The sequence below is a fragment of the Canis aureus genome, chromosome 7 (genome assembly GCF_053574225.1).
Source record: "Canis aureus isolate CA01 chromosome 7, VMU_Caureus_v.1.0, whole genome shotgun sequence".
NCBI lineage: Eukaryota > Metazoa > Chordata > Mammalia > Carnivora > Canidae > Canis > Canis aureus.
In genome coordinates, this window is record NC_135617.1 from 47024367 (window position 1) to 47041971 (window position 17605).

The following is a 17605-nucleotide window of genomic DNA, read 5'->3' on the forward strand; positions in this document are numbered from 1 at the left end:
AGTTTTCTTGTAGGTAAAAGGGGATGATAATACCACCTATTCATAAAATTGTGAGGTATGTAAAGTCATACAGGCGCGGGCATATCCTCTCCAAAGTTAGTTAGAATTCTCCCCCAAATTATTTTTCCTTAACTAAAAATCTTAACTTTAAGACATCTTAACTTTAAGACATCTTAACTAAAAATCTTAACTTTAAGACATTGTGTATCAAATGCGTATATAAGAGCTAGTTTAATCCAAAAAAGATCCTTGCATTATCCAAATCAATTTGTAACTTAGATGTTTTAAGAATAATCTTTACCAAAATATTCAGCTAATGTAGGCTTTAGACTACAGATGTAAAAATGCTCATCATTATATTCATAAGCTAACGTATACTGGGTGTCTTGACAGGCATTGTAAGATATGTTTATACGCAAGAATTGTTTTTTGTTTCGTTTTTTTTTTAATATTTTATTTATTCATGAGAGACACGGAGAGAGACGCAGAGACATAGGCAGAGGAAGAAGCGGGCTCCCTGTGGGGAGCCTGATGTGGGACTGGATCCCAGGATCCTGGGATCACGACCTGAGCCAACCACAGATGCTCAACCACTGGGCAGCCCAGGTGCCCCTATACACAAGAATCTAATAGTAATGCTGCACATATACAGTTCATATTGAGATAGAGTTAAAAATTAAAGTGAGACAACTGATAATTTGGTACATTGTTTCAATAATGATAATAATAATATGAAGAAAGAGGCCTTTGCAATAATGGAATGCATGAGACATGTCAAGCACAGTCTTAAGTATTTTTAGGAATTACTTCATCTATTTTCTCAATAACCCTATGATGTAAGTTCTATGATATCCTCATTCTCTAAATGAGAAATACAGGCCTGAGAGAGAAGTAACCTCTCCAAAGTCACATCACTGGGCAGTGGGGTGGACTCTAAACCCAAGTAATCACAATTGGAGACCTCTTCTTAACCCCTGCACTCAACTGTTCCCTCTGACTTTGACTGACAAATTTTGTAGTGAACTAAAGTTTAAGAGGAAACTAAAATGCAGATGTATAATTCACTATTCAAGCTAGTAAAAAGGAATTAGAAGAAATTCTCTTATAATGAGTGTTGCCAAGATTAAAGTTTGCTGATAAATTTCTAAATACTCTATATACATAAACCAAAAATACTTGGAATATATCTTTTCCCGGGGTTATCTAGAAAGTGAGTCATGCATAATAGCCCTAAACTCCATACATGTTGTCCCTGACCATATTTATTTGCTATATAAATAATAGAAGCTATGTATACCTAAGTATAGAAGTTAACCTTCATGGAGGTTGAGATATCCTAAATAACATAAAACTTAATGAAAAAGGAGAAAAAAACTGGAAAAATATATTTCTAGAAGAATAGTAATGGTTACTTATTTGTTTACTACTGGCATATTCTATTGTATTGATCTTTCCCAATCTGTACAATTGCATAAATAAAATGGAGTTTTACCTATGTATTGAATATAAACACTATTGAAATGTATTTTATATTTTATTATACTTAATGATAGGACATCAGATGAAGGTGAACATGAGAACGAGAAAAAAGAATAGAAAGAACATGAATGCAGCCAGAAGGCTGAAAAAGATCCATTAGAAGTACTGAGATGAAACAGGCAGCAACATGAAAAACAAGATAAGCCACCTGTTACATCCTTCAGGGAATGTTATGTCCTGAGACATAAAGAGATCTAAAAATTTTCATAAATCACAATCATGTGCAACTTATCACATAAAGCAGTAATTTCAGAAATTAAAAATATGCCTTCCTTTTAGAACAAATACAGAACATCCTACTGATATATCTGGAACTTCTGCTATCCGTTATCTTCTGTGTCTGATTTTCATAAACCATTACTCTTGTCCTTCACTTTGTTTTTTTTGTTTTGTTTTGTTTTGTTTTTTCTGTCCTTCACTTTGACCAGCAAATTTTTTTACCACCTTGGAAAATTTCTATGTGTCCACTGTCAAGTAAAGAATAAATATTTGTACCAGGCTCTCACAGTGTAAGTTAATTCAAATTTGTGCTTTTAGAAAATTACAAATTATTGCACATCATGTATTCAGAATCATTCAGAGATGTTACAAAATAAGAGTACTAAAACTATGAATTCCAAGGATATGCCAAAGTAATATTTACTACACTCCTTTATAATACTGATGTTTGAGAGAGACTGTCCTCCAAGCTATTAAAAATTTTATAGTTTCATATACTATATACTGTGAGTAAAAAATAGACCATGTTGGAAGTATTAATTCCATAAATGTTCTCAAAAAGAATTTATTATTTATTATATTTAGATTATTAGGAAGATGTTTAATGTGGGATTTTATAAAATGTTAATTACTAGTAAGTAAAATTTGGTGATGATTTGATTGCTCAGAAGTAGTAATTAATTCTCTTAGGATTTAAGTCCAAGGTGTTCATGTATTTGAAGTAATAATCAAATGATTTACTGAATCCTCATGGATTTCTATCACTTATTCTATTATTCATTATATCACTGAAAGAAACATTTTAACTAGAAATGATGGCCTGTGACTAAATGAAATAGGTTCAAAAGAAAGTGGTCTTATGACAACTACAGCTAAAAAATATTCAGTGGATGCAAACAGTCTGCTAAGCTAAATACGTTGCTAGCTGTCACAAAAGGAAAAATGTCAACAAGCACAGCATCTTCATTTAAAAATATTCAAGATATATTTTGAGAAAGAATACCCAGGCTTTACCTTTCTAATAGCAAAAAAAATATGAGCCCTCTTGGAAAAAGGCATCAGGGGTTTTTTTGTTTTGTTTTTTAACTTAGCTAGTATCCTGTACCAGACTGATGGGAGACATTTCTCAAAAATAATGAAATGAATAAATATCCATCAATTTGCTTCAATTCTTCATTTGAGACATTTCTCAAAAATAATGAAATGAATAAATATCCATCAATTTGCTTCTATTTCAGATCTTATGTTTCTTATGTGATATTTATGACTATGTAAATTATATGTAAAATGCTAATTGTGTATATGACATTATATCACACATACGTATTTTTATCATACCTATCTATTATGCCTTGATATTTTTAAAAACATTTGCAGTAATATTGTATTTATTACAACAGCTCCATGAAGAAAACAAGTCAAATTTTCTTACCCTCATTTTAAAGATAAGAAAATAAAATTTCACAGGGATAAGAGGCTTGTCCAAAATTACGTGAAGTTTAAACGGTGGGATTTGGGCTGAGACATTAACCTCCCCAAAATAACCATGCTGTTTTTGTTTTTGTAAATGATAGTAGATAGTGGAAGACAAAGCACTGAAGGCTGTATGAGAGAGAACATTGGTCGTGTGCAGTAATTACTCAACATCTTACAATAAAACATATTCCCCAAGTATTGAGACTTACTTTGACCTATATATAAACATTTAATCACAACCTTAATAATTAATATTTAGATGTTTCCTAAATATATGGCATAATATTAAGTACTTTTTAAAAATAGCACATTGGCGTCAGATGCATACAAAATTACTTAAAATTGAGAGCCTAATTGATTACAGAACTGTACACTGAGTTTGTAAATTCTAAATTAATAATTTTTCTGATTTTAGCTGGAAGAGAATAGAATTAATTAAAAGTGTAAAGCACTATGTATGAAATTAATGGAAGCATTCTAACTTGATTTATAACATATCAAAACGGTAACTCCATTTCTTTAGCATCTATCATTAAAAGAACTTCAAAAAAAATTCTACTACTAGATAAGAATTAGCATAACATTGGCCATCATTTTTCTATTACTTACATTAGTCCTTCCATCTTAAAAAAAATGGACTTTATGACTATTAGATAATTGAAATTTTAAATGCCCTGTGAGTTTCAAAATCTAATTTTAGCTAAATTTTCAAAGGCCAAAAAAAGTCACTACAATTTCCTAATTTTAAACCAAGTACTCTGTTTTTGAGGAAAAAATCCCAGAAGGTTCGGGTCTAAATTATACAGATCATCAGTTGATCTTGATTTAATTTACTAAACAATTTCATTTAGCAGTGCTAAATCTGGGCTGATTCCTTAGGAGTGTAGTAATCTGAAAGGATTCTGCTATTCGGTCCAATTTATCTCTGTTCAACTTTATTGTTAAAGTACATCACAAGGACCTAGGAATATCTATTTGTATGACCCCACTTTTGAATAAGTACATCAGATCAATACAGATTTTACTGTTTTAGAATTAAGCTACTGTTTACACTGTACAGAAGATATAAAGCAGCATACTTAAGAGAGTCTTAGGCTTACTCAGTTTCCAGGTCAAACCTCATTCCTGATTTTGGCATGGGTTCCTAAATTCTTGCTCATGTGGTGAGATAGATGAACTGTTAACTATAATACTTCAGGTTCTGGTATGCTCAAAACCTCACAGATCTCTAGTTAACTGCCAAGATCAACAAATGCATTTTGTATTAAACATGTGTGACTAATTAAAATATTAGGGCTTACTATATGAAGAAGATATAGCACCTTAAGTTGCAAATAGTAAAATAAATACATGTATTGGAGGATGAGATGATCCTTGCTGTCTCCCATCCTCAGTGTAGAAGGAAGGGTCTAGGAACGTAATGTAAATGAGAGATGACTTTAACTAAGCCTACGATGTCCACACCAAAAAAAAAACGTAAGATACTGACATGCTACAGAGTATTTCTAAAGTATGCATTTATCTATAAGGAGAAATTATTTGATTATGATATTTAGTAAATATCTAAATGGACATTATTTCCTACTCTTCTGAGAATGGATGTGTTCTTAGCAATCTTAAAATATACTATATATGCTTTATTTCATTGATTCCCTAATTAGACTTCATTATTATTACAGTAGAATTATACCTATTTCCCAAAATAACCTTGGTTGTTAATACTAATACATTGCAGCTGCATTCAGTCAATTTTATAGAAAGGACAGATACCTCACTTCTCAAATAATTTACATATACAACTAGTATTTTTATTCTTAAAAGAACAATAGACAACATCAAAATATAATTATTTAACTTGACTATTTTTTCATGAGAGACAGAGAGAGAGAGGAGAGAGAGAGAGAGAGAGAGAGAGGCAGAGACACAGGCAGAGGGAGAAGCAGGCTCCACGCAGGGAGCCTGACAGCGGACTCGATTCCGGGACCCCGGGGTCACGCCCTGGGCTGAAGGCGTCGCTAAACCGCTGAGCCACCCGGGCTGCCCAACTCACTAGACTATTGATTCCTAAATATAATAGTTGTTTTATTTATCTTTATTTGCTTTTAATGTACAAACTGATAAGAAAACAGAATTTGGTGCAGCGCCTGGGTGGCTTATTTGGTGTCTAACTCTTGATTTGGCTCAAGTCATGATCTGAGTTGTGGCATTGAGCCCTGCTTCAGGCTCCATGGAGGAGTCTGCTTGAGATTCTCTGTTTCCCTCTCTCCTTCCCCCTTCCCCTGCTCAATCTCTCTAAAATAGATAGATAGATAGATAGATAGATAGATAGATAGATAGATAGATATTTTTTTTAAAAATAAAATAAGATTTGGTAACAAATTTTAGGACAAGGCATAGTCTGTTAATTTATAAATGACTATGCATTAAGATGGAATTAAATTTCAAAATCAAATAATTGGAGCACAAAATAAGCTATGAATGGTCTTTATAGTTAAAAATACAAAAATAAAACAAAGTCTTGCTTATTTGTATAGAATATCAATTTCACAGTCTTTAATTCTGGGTATACTAGCTCCTTCAGAAGACATTCAGACCTTACCAGAACTTAAGTAAATGAATGAGATTCTTATTTCAAACTTTAATGGAATTTGTATAAACATTCTATTTTCCATGTCATATATTTCCCAGCATCTAATTTTACTGATCAGGCAATTTTGAAAGTTTATTTTCTTTTCTATTTTAAAACATGAAGTTTAGAAATAAGTATTATTTATTGAAGTGATAATATGAAATAGGACATTTGCCAAAATTAGCCAACAAACTGGCAACTCTCAGTACTATTTTGCATTTGTGGAAAATCTAAGTATTAATTATAAGTTATGTAATTCCTTTTGCATTTCAAAATATACCCCAATAATTGACTTAATAGAAAAAATGTACAACGTAAAACTAAAGTATCATCCAGTATCTCTTACTATTTTTAACACCAACGATTTATGTATTATGTTAACATAATGACACACAAGGTTTATTTCCAATATTCTATTTCTTGCAGTTTCCTCTACTCTAACTTTTGACATACAAAAATCAGCTATAAATAACTAGGAAAACATACTATATGGATTTTTAATTGGAAGTAATATTGAAGATTTATTGTCTCATTCCTAATCAGTTAATCTACCAAATGTCTATGCAACACATTCAGATTTTTATGACACGTTACTTGCTCAGTAGCTTCAAAATAGACTGGAAATGAATTTGAACATTAATTAGTATCTAACAATATGTAGAACTTGGAAAGGTATATCCAGTTAAGTTGAAACAAATTTGGTTTTAATATCAAGTAATGATACATTTAAAAATCATAATAAATGTCAATTGCTCTGCTAAAATGTTTCTTAATATGCTGCAACACCACACAGCCACCTTTATTTATAACAAATAATGAAACTGTAGTACTAAACTAATCAAATTCAAATGAATTCAATTACATATGTTTCAGTAAAACACTGTTTAAGAAATGCAAAATTTTAAAAAATGAAAGTTTCATTTCTTTGTAATCAAAAGCAGAGAGATTTAAACTTCAACCAACCAGGTGATAAGTTCATCATTTCTTTTTGCTCTTAGTGGAAGTTGTCAAGAACATTTGACATCTCTTCAACTTGCTATCTTATTTGTCCTTATTTATGAACCTCGTGTTGATATTTAAACCACAGGACAGGAAGAAGAGGACAGCCACAGTTCTATTAAAATATATACATCAATATTTGCAAATAATGCATGTAGTATTAAAGGATCTGTAATTTCCAAAGGAAATGTGCAATATCTCTCATTTCCTCAGCTCTTGTGTTTTTTTTTGTTGCCTTTTTTCCCTTTCTTTTTCCTGTGTCTAATGATGCCCAACTAATTTGGGACAGTAAGAAATACCACTAATTAACTGGCCTAGTGTTGAGGACATCAAGACTCTCATCAGAAAGAAAAAAAGTGAATGAATAAAACATTACCATATCCAAATAACTACAAAAGTCACAAACCGTTTTTTTTTTCACAAATTGAAAAGTGGCTATCTTTCAGTGAAAATATATTTTTAGCAATTTTGCAAAACTTGTAACAAAGAGGATGTTGAATTAATACATTTTTAATCAACTAGTGCTTCTAGCTAAGTATATAAAGAAAGTAGAAATATTAGCAGGTAAAGAGTTACAAGTTAAGAATGTATTTGAAATACAAAAGTTGAGCCTTTCTTAGTATAATAAATCAAATCTCACTTTTGATTTAGTCTGACCTGGTCATTTCTAATTCTAACCCCGTTTTGATCTTCAATTTGAAGGCAGCAAGGCTCAAGCTACGTAGATCATTTCCTTCCAAAAGTTTGATTTTTCTGTCATTCTTACAGAAAGGTAGAAAATTTTTGAATATCAATGTATGCTCTATATTCCCTAGCTGATAGTCTGAGCTACTGTAAGAATCTTGGGAATTTTTTAATAATAATTGAGGTTCTATTAAACTTAGTTCTCAAACAGCTTCTTAGAGTTTATTCATCAAATAATTTGGAGTGTAAAAGTAGCACATAAACATTAATTGAACAGCCATTAAGCAGTATGACTGTTTGTTTTTGGTTGACAGAGGACATAAAGCTCCATACCCTATGGTGGAAAACAATTAGGTCTTATGATGTACATGGCATTAAATATACTACTACCAGACTTGTAGACCAGTTTCACTTTACTGAATAGCAGTCAGCCATAGTTAGAAGCCTGCCCAAGTTATAGGAAGTCATATTTTTACTGTCATGACTTAGCTGCTTATAAATATTGTAGTGTGCCTCATGCCTTATGCTAATGGCAATGACTAATGGTTGTCATTATCTTCATTCAATCTCATAAAAAAACTTCCTCAGGAGAGACTGATCATAGCTAGAATGCTGCTTAAAGTTAAACTGTTTTTCTAAAACACAGAATATAAAATGCACTTAAGTACAAGAGGTTGGATGGATAATTTATTTTGTTTTGAGTATGTCTGACAACTGCTCCTGTTGTTAAATTTGCCATGAACTGAATTGATATACCATATGGGGATGCCGTAGAGATGCCTATATGTGTGACTGCATAATACTTTAAATTGTTCTGCCCATCTGGGACTATAGGTGAAGATGTATGATAGAGAAACCAAAAGATGAAATAAATCTGACAATGACTGGAGGTTCAGTGTTTTAAACAATGGAGGTGAGCCCCCTCATCTATTTGATTTCATTCATGCACTCTCCTTCAAGACAGGTGCAGCACACTTCATTATGGTCCCAAAAAGAAATGCTTAAATGGATGAAGCAGATCTTTGCATCTGATAGAAGCTAAGTGGGACATTCAATGAATGTCAAACAAGTGAGAGACTTTTAGTTTTATTCTACATTGTAGCAGCACAACAGTAATGTGCTGATTCTCACATGTGCATGATTTTCATACACCTATTTCTTCAGAACTTGAGGTTATGAATTTCTGTACTACAGAATAAAATCAAAACAAAAAGCAACTAATAAGGAAATATATTTTGTTGAGGGATTGTGATGATATTCACATGATTTCTATTAAAGTGTATATGAAGGATAGAAAGTTCTGGAGGAAGAGGAAATGTCGTCCACCATACATGATACATCTTTATGGAGCTTGTGTCTAAAGAGTTACCTTAGTCATCCTTCTCCATCACCTTCTTGTCTTAGAGGGAGGGTTCAGTGTTGCCGGCAAGAAGGATGACATAGAGTGGGCGTCCAGTAAATATTTGTAGAATGAAATGGGGTGGAATGGAGCAGCTTGGGACAGAACACCATAGACTAGGGACATGATTATTTGTTCCTTCCTAAAATTCTACTTTGTTTTAAAACAAAAGGAGAAATAAATGTATGGATGGATGGGTAGGCAGTGAAATAAATGATTCAAAATAGAAGTTTGTTTCCTTCTTCAAGCACACTCTTATTAAAAAATAATTTGCAGGTCTCCTGGCTGGCTCTGTTGGAAAAGCATGCAACTCTTGATCTGAGGATCATGAGTTCAAGCCCAATGATGGGTGTAGAGATTGCTTGCATAAATAGATAAACTTAAAAAATATAAAAGCAAAAAATAATTTGTTTCAAGAGTATAAATCACAGTGTATATATTTGTTTTAATGAGACAAGAAATTGCATAAGAGATTTCAGAAAATTTCTCTTAAAAGTAATTAAAATAATTTTTTCTTTAAAAATTAAAGTGTACTTTCCAGGACCTAGTCAGAGAGACTTTAGGAAATCTTCAGCTAAGTTACAAATACTATAGAAACATCATGCCTCCTCTCCTCCTCATGTCTCAGAGGAGCTTGGGAGAAGGCCAGCAGCATTTTTTTGTACCCATCTTGAATCTGACCCACACATACCATCTTTCCAAAGAGTTCCATGTAAATTCTTCTGCACAATTTAACACTACCTTAGGAATTTGTTTTTAGTTAGAAAATACATTGTAGATAAAGTGACCATTCATCCTGGTTTATGCTTGTTGTCCCAGTGTAATTAAGAGTACCACCTTTCACTTTCAGACATGCCCCATATGGATGACAAATTATGGTAATCTTATCTACAAATAAAAACACAATGTTAAGAATAATAAAATAACCTTTATTGGAAACTTGCTATTTGTCTGAGACTTTGAAATACTTTCATGTATAATGAATTCTTCACAGTAACCCAACGAGGGAGATATTTGATTTCCCCTATCCTACTTAGGGTCGAAGAAACCAAGACAGAGGGATTGAACAGCATGGGTCCTCTCAGAGTGGGCAAACCTGAAATCAGACAAAGGTCTGACTCTTTAACAACATAGGTCAGAAGACGGTATGCTATTTTTCTATTTGCTGGTCGAAATGAGTAACTTGGTTTTACCAAATATATTTAAAGATTATCAATAGTTTTAACTTGTCATTCTTATTAGCTGTTATAAATTGTATTTTTATAAGGAATATGCATTTTAAGATGCAGGAAAAGAGCACTCAACTGAACTAGGTTGTGGTTCAGAATATTACTATTACTATATTAATGATAATAACAATGATTAATTGACTAGTTTTTGTACTTAGAGCTTTCCCTGCATTCCCTGACTCTTAAAATAGCTCTGTGAGGTAGAACATTCCAATCCCATGAATGTGTACAGATTGCTTTAGCTACTTATCCTAAATTACCCCAGAGGTTAAAAGGAAGATCAAGGATCATTTCATTTCAGCAGGCCTCCCCAGCTCTGACATTCTCTGACTAGATTAGATGTCTCTGGGAGCAACTGGTTTTTGGGATATACAGTAGCATGAAATCTGAACACTGAGGAAAATTCTTGGGGAGGAAAGGACTTCCCTAACATCTCATATTTATATTAGCTATTGTACAGTAAGTGCTTACTAAGGGCCTTCACTTTATAAACTTTTTTCTTTTGTTTTTCTCTTCACCATAGGCCAGATAAGAAGAGAATTTGGATTTGAACCAATGTAAGTTTAACTCCACTATACTAGCATTAGCATCTTTCTCTGAAACTCTCTAGAGATTGCCCTAATTCAAGAACCTTTCTGAAAAGCAGTATTAAATAAAGATGAATAAATAATATTTGCTTATAATCAATTTTTTCAACCACTGTGTAAAGCATATGGATAGAAAAGCAGATATGATAGTATTATAGAGAGGTTGTAGAAAGAAATTCCTTTTTCAAAACGAAGTATAGAAATTCTTAATAGTGCAGAGTAGGTTCTGTGTGCTGCTGAAAACAGAGTAAATAGAAGTCTGTGTCTATACCCAAAAGATACTTAAATTCACTTGGGGATATAAGAACATAAATGTACACAGAGGGATTATATGCTACTATAAAATGCCAAATCAGGGATCCCTGGGTGGCGCAGCGGTTTAGGCGCCCGCCTTTGGCCCAGGGCGCGATCCTGGAGACCCGGGATCGAATCCCACATCGGGCTCCCGGTGCATGGAGTCTGCCTCTCCCTCTGCCTGTGTCTCTCTCTCTCTCTCTCTTTCTCTCTCTGTGTGGCTATCATAAATAAATTTAAAAAAAAATTTTAAACAAAAAAAAAAAAAAAAAAAAAAAAAAAAAAAAATGCCAAATCATACAGTGTAATCTAAACAGTGGTTCTTACTGGGAATGCATTGTGTGTGATGTGCTTTAAAAATACAAATGCCAGGACCATTTTGCATTGACTTATTAAAGTTTCTGAGGTTGGAGCCTGGAAATGTGTATTTTTTAAACTCCGCAGGTGATTCTGAAGTGACTATGAATAACAACCACAGATTAAAATATATGTGGAACATATTAATATGTTAATTATGCAGCTTTAAAAAGAAGAGGTTAACCTGGCCTGGAATTTTAAAAGATGGCCTCTAGAAGAGGTGAGATTTGGATGAAAAGTCAGATACCAACAGAAGGTAGGTAAACTAGAACTTTTTTCCCCCTTTTATGCTCAAAACAAAATCTTGCCTTTAATGTTTTCTGCCTGAATTTCAGATTCCTATTAGATGAATTGGATGATAAAATGTGTAACAATAAACACCTGGAAGTGTTCCATTATCTTCTAATATGAAACTCAGGTTTCAAGTCTTGCTTGAAAGCTTGTATATTATTATATATAGAGAAAGATGTATCCGTATATAGATATATAGAAAAAGATTATAGATTTTACTACCCATAATAAAGGATTTTTGTCACAATTAGTAAATGCAGTTTAGATTGCAAACTGCCAAGGACAAAATCGATATTTTATTCAAATCCCTATATCATAGGGATTGGTATCTAAAATATGCCTGACATATATTTGTTTGTTGAACAAACAAGACATCTAGATTTCCCTGGTTTATTCATTCTACCTTGTTTGTAAGATTCCAATGGTTTCCATTTGAAGGATCAAGCATTTGATCTATGAAGGTTTTGTCAGTTTGTTTCTTGATCCAGAACCAATAACCTGGCAAAGACTTTTAACAATTGTTACTTTATAAAAATAAGCTTTTTAGAATTTTTCTTTCTCAATAAAAAAGATTAAAAAGGCAAAAGAGTTACAAACATCTTAACAACAGGGGCCTTTCCCATCCATGCTTGTGCCTAGACAGCTGGTAAACCCCTCTTCTCAGAGCAGCCTCTCCACGGAGGACAAAATCACCAAACCTGTCAGTGGAAGCCTTTATAAGCTTTCCCAAGCTTTCTGCAGACTTTTTTTTTTTTTTTTTTTTTTTTTAGAATAGGGTTGTTTTGCCATTGCTTTGGTTTGGGCAGTTAACAGTTCTAAATGCATGACTGTCAATTAGGGAAAGACAATTATCATGTAATTTCACTCATACTCAGTTGATATTGCAGAGGATCATGGGGAAAGGGAGGGAAACTGAATGGGAAGTCATTAGAGAGGGAGAAAACCATGAGACTCTTAACTATAGGAAACAAACTGAAGGTTGCTGGAGAGGAGGGGGTGGTTGGGGTAATTGGGTGATAAGCATTAAGGAGGGCACATGATGTGATGAGCACTGGGTGTTACATGCAACTGATAAATCATTGAACACTAAATCTGAAACTAAGGATGTACTTTATGTTGGCTAACTAAATTTAAACAAAAAATAAAATAAAATGAGTGTCTTGTAGACAGCAAAAAATAAAAGGCATGACTGTCAGAAAGATCACTGAGAATCTTTAATCACTGTATTACATCTCCCCAGCACCAAAGGAGCCAAGCTTCCTTAGCATGTTGTTGTTATTGTCGTTGTAAAAAAAATGTTAGGGGATATTCATATTCCCCTCCATGGAATTTTATAATACTTTTGGAAACAGTTTCATAGACAAGACAAATAATAGAAAGAAGAAAGAATAAACAGAAAAAAAAAACACAGATGAGAAAAGAATATGGTGACATGATGATAGAAAGCTTTGAATTTCTTATTCATATATTGATTTTGGAGAATAAAGGAGAAAGTGGAAAGCATCACATGATGTTTACTTGTAGACGTGTATTTGTAAAAATATTTTTAACATGAAGCAGCTGTGACAATTAAGGCAGATACTACTTTTTTTTGGTATTAGAAAAGAGACAGGTAGGATCCAGAAGAGGGAGCTTGGGCAGAAACAACTGTCACAGAACAGGATGCCTGTCAGCTCAGCCTCGGTGCCACTCAAGGGAAGTCCTGATTGTCCAACCCCATTGTTTCTGGTTCCATTGATGTGGATCTAGGATACAGGGGCTTAAACGAATGGGCACTCTTCCTTAAAGGACTATTGGATGAACTCTTGACATGACTATATTCTGTAACAGACACATGGAATTATTAGGTGGACCCAAACCCAAGACTTCCAGATTGCTAATTGGAATTTCAGTAACCATATTGGCTGCAAAATAACCTAAGGAACTTTGGTTTGAAAAATGGCTAGTATCTAGCTCAAGGTATGTATCTGCTACCATATGAATCGCTGCACTTTTTCAACTTCCCCTCCCCTCTTTCCAGATACTACATGAGCACCTCATCCCAACAAGCCTGATGATCATCAGTGAAAAACATTCCAACATAAACATGATTATAACATTCATTATCAGTAGTGATTGAACATTGAACATATCTGAAACAGTTTAATTCATATTGAGTTGCATAAAACATCTGAAAATAGAATGAATTTGTGTTTTAAGAATATTTTAAGAGTGGATCGTCACATCCATGACATACATGTCATCTTGAGTACAACAGTAATTTTAATCAGCCACTGGTGTGCTGGAGCCATAAGCCAATGAGATCCAAATACCCGCATCTCTTCTCAACTAAGCATTCTGAGACTTCACTTTGGTAGTATGACGCAGACCCTGGTGGGACTATTTAGACTATCAAAATCATCAAGGGCTTTGTCTTAGTATAGTCCATTCAGGCTGTTATTTTAAAAAATTATATAGAGTGGATAGCTTTTAAACAACAGAAATTAATTCCTCATAGCTCCATAGGCTGGGTGTGTGAGATCAGGAGGCCGGCATGGTTGTGTGAGGGCCTTCCTCCAGGTTGCCTTCTGGAGAAGGCTTTTCTTTCTATCCCCGCATGGCAGAAGGGTGAAGGAGCTCAGTGGAATCCATTTTATAAGATCACTATTCCCATTCATGAGGGCTCCACCTTCATGTCCTAATCATATCCCAAAGGCCCTACTTTCTAACACCATCACCTGGGCATGAGGATTCCAGCATGAATTTTCCTGAGAGAGAGGCGAACAAGCATTCAGACCATAGTATGCTGTAAATTAGAGCTTTATCCCCCGCCAGAAAGCAAGTGTAAGCCAGTTTACCAGCACCAGCACATCACTGAGTTAAATGGACATTTTAGAAGAAGAAAAAAACCAATATAAATATATGTCTGTAATTAATAACACTGCTTGCTAAGTGTATATTTAAAGAAGACATGGCTTAAGAAAGACAGTATTTTGTTAGACTGCTAGGGCTCATATCTCTTATTATGCCAGTTAGCCTCCTTGTCTCTCTTAGTCCCTTTCTCCTTAAAATAAGAATATAGTAATACCTAATTCATAGGATTGTTCTGATGATTAAATGAATTAATATATGCACTTTTAAAGTGCCTGATACAGGGAAGGTGATCAATAAGTATTTTCTATTACCATCAGCATGAGATGAAACTATATGGTATTTTATAGTGTTCTCCTGAAAGACTGCCTATTTTCAGTGTTATTTTCCTTGTTGAGCTTTTATATCTTTTAGAAGCCAATACCTAACTTCCACAAGTTCTGTGAAGATCTGTTAAATGAAAGCATATCAAATCACTTTAAAATGCATAAAGTACTATGTAAATGAAAGGTGGAATAATTATGTTAAAGGCATCATCTTGAATTTTGTTTATACTGCATCTTTGAAATGAGCATCAGATTTTTCTCTAGGCAGTTACTGCTCCTACAGAAACAAACACAGATGGTGCCCAAACCTCCTACTGAATAGTTCTAGGCAATGGCATTTATCAAAATACCGCAGGTCACTAAATGTGCAAAGACTCAAAACAAACCCCTCATCTCAGTGTCAGGCCAGCACAGTAATTTAGGCAAATAAGCCTTTGTTTGATAATTGAAGGATCTTCTGATCTGTAGAATGTACTAGCACAACACACAGAAAATCTTACATGTAGGCTAAGTTTTACAAAATAGGACATTAAAATGCAATTTCTTTTAGAGAAAAAAATTAGTTTTCTTCACTGATGAGTGTTTCTAGCCAAATTAGAACTACTTTTGGGGGTGTGCATACAGATGTTCTGATTTTACGTTGACCTTCTAGCCAAGCAAAGCAGAGAAAGAAAGGAAACATATTTTAAAGGTATTTTTCCTTATACTCAAACCTTCTAAGAACCCAGTCATTACAGTGCAAGCTTCCTTTCATCATCAAGATAGTCCTTGATTTCTATAACTTAACTCTCTTGATGGGGTCTTGGGCTTGTTTGCTTGCCCTCCCCCTGGCCCACTGGGGGACAGGAAATTTTGACCTCTGAGGCTTCCTTCCCTAGAGCCCAGTCTCAGGGCAACTGTATGTAGCTGGCTTCTTCCAATGGAACTTGGGAGTTGGGACACTGGGAGGAGACAGGAGATTAGAAAGAAGGGAGCAGTCAGGGCACGTCTCTCAACATTGCTTGCCTCCTGCACCTTCTCAGGCTACAGCTGTGTATCTCCATGCCCACCTCCTGCTGCTGAATCCTGTCATGTTTCACTCTTACCAGGTAACCTATGGCTCCTGCCTCTTTTCATCCTGTGCCCCTCCAGCTAGGGTTGGATGTGGCTTGCTCCTGTCACTGAATGTCCTGTCACCTCACTTTTGTCTGATTGGCTTCTTCTGTCTCTTTCATCACCTGTTTTATGCTTTCATCAATTCATGAATTGATTAAATCCTCCATTTGATGAATATTCTAAGTGAATCCTGTTTTCCTTGACTGGACACTAACTGACCTAGGGCCACTTGCTCAACTGAATTCTTAGGCAAGTAACACTGCTGGAAGTACAGTTCCTCTGCATTTACCATAAAGATCTCAGAAGTTCTTCTGGAGCATGAAATCCTGCAATCACTGTACCCTTTGCAGATCCTTCTCCTTTAGGTAAATGGTGAGTCTCCCGTGAGCCCATTCTGTGCCGAGTCCTGAGGTGGAGGCAGAGAAAAAAATCTGTTCCTTGTTTCTGCTAACCTTAATGTCTAGCTTCTAAAAATAACATCTTACAAAGATCGTTCACATTTTTCTCTACACCTCATCCTATTGCATTGCTTGTACTGCTCCCCTTTCCTGAAATGACCCTCTTTTCCTTTTATTTTACTTTGTTGTGTTATCAGTTCTCAATCAAATAACCACCTTTCTAGTAGTGTTCTCTAAACTTTCCTACTCATCGTTGGGTTGACACTCTTGTCCACTCTTTGGGGCCCCATACCGCAGTGTATGAAATATATGCATGTCTTTCTCTCTGTCTTGAATTAGCCTATATGCTCCAAAATGAAAGAACTATGTTTATTTTTGTAGTCCTACTGCTCCAGAACCTCCTTGGCACTGAGGGATTATTAAAAAAAAAAATTGTGGAATTGCTGCTGAGCACTCTGAAAGGTCCAAGGCCTCTTGTGCTGGACAGAAATTAATTTTCAAATCGTGGAGTGAAAGGTTTGTTTTGTTTTGTACTAGGAATATTTTACTGACAAACACATGAGAGACACTGGTTATCTCACAAAAGCCTAGTGTCTGTGCCCCACTTCTAGACATGCTAGATTTTATTGAGCAACACTGATCAGTAGGGAAATAGGCAGACAAAGGGAACAGTAGACTGTAACAAGTTTAGAACACATCTTCTCCAATCTCCACCTTGTGTCAGGTCTCCTTCAGTAGAAAATGCATCTATGTTTGGCTTCCTAAGTTTAAGCCCTTATTTTCCGTGTCCAACTCAATATATGCCCACTGCCTTCACCATCAATTAAGTAAATGCCATAAATGCCATGGCTCTAACTCATTTCCTGTGACAAGGATGAACTCAACCATGCTCTGTTTATTCCATTTATAATGGCTTTCCCTGCACACTGTGGTCCATGTCACTCCTCATGCGTCTGTTTATTGTACCCAATTAGACTCAGATCTTTGCGTTCAGAGGTACATTTACTCTCTATCTCCTCACAGCATGTTCATAACATAGGCTTGTGAATTACATGTCTTCTACGTTTCACCAATATCTGTGCTAATCTTTTTAGTTTCTTGTCAAATGAACATGTCTCTGTGTTCACTCCGTGGTTACCAGTTTCTTAACAGTGAGATCACAGGCAAGTAGACAACCTTGCTTTGTTTTTGTTTCCTCATCTATAAAATGGAGATGGTGCTAATACCTAACTC

The 17605-nt window shown here is 34.6% G+C and overlaps 1 protein-coding gene across 18 annotated transcripts in view; it reads left to right on the forward strand.

The window, feature by feature from the left end:
- The window catches only part of KHDRBS2 (KH RNA binding domain containing, signal transduction associated 2), a 589140-nt gene that overhangs the window by 554391 nt on the left and 17144 nt on the right, over positions 1–17605 (forward strand). For 15 of the 18 annotated variants that reach the window (XR_013383276.1, XR_013383277.1, XR_013383274.1 and 12 more), the window contains 2 exons: positions 10698–10731; positions 11500–11668. The gene's annotated coding sequence lies outside the window, so the exon portion shown is untranslated. Of the gene's footprint in view, positions 1–9982; positions 10091–10697; positions 10732–11499; positions 11669–17605 lie in introns of all 18 variants that reach the window. The other 3 variants (XR_013383278.1, XR_013383275.1, XR_013383262.1) reach the window with 1 other exon arrangement.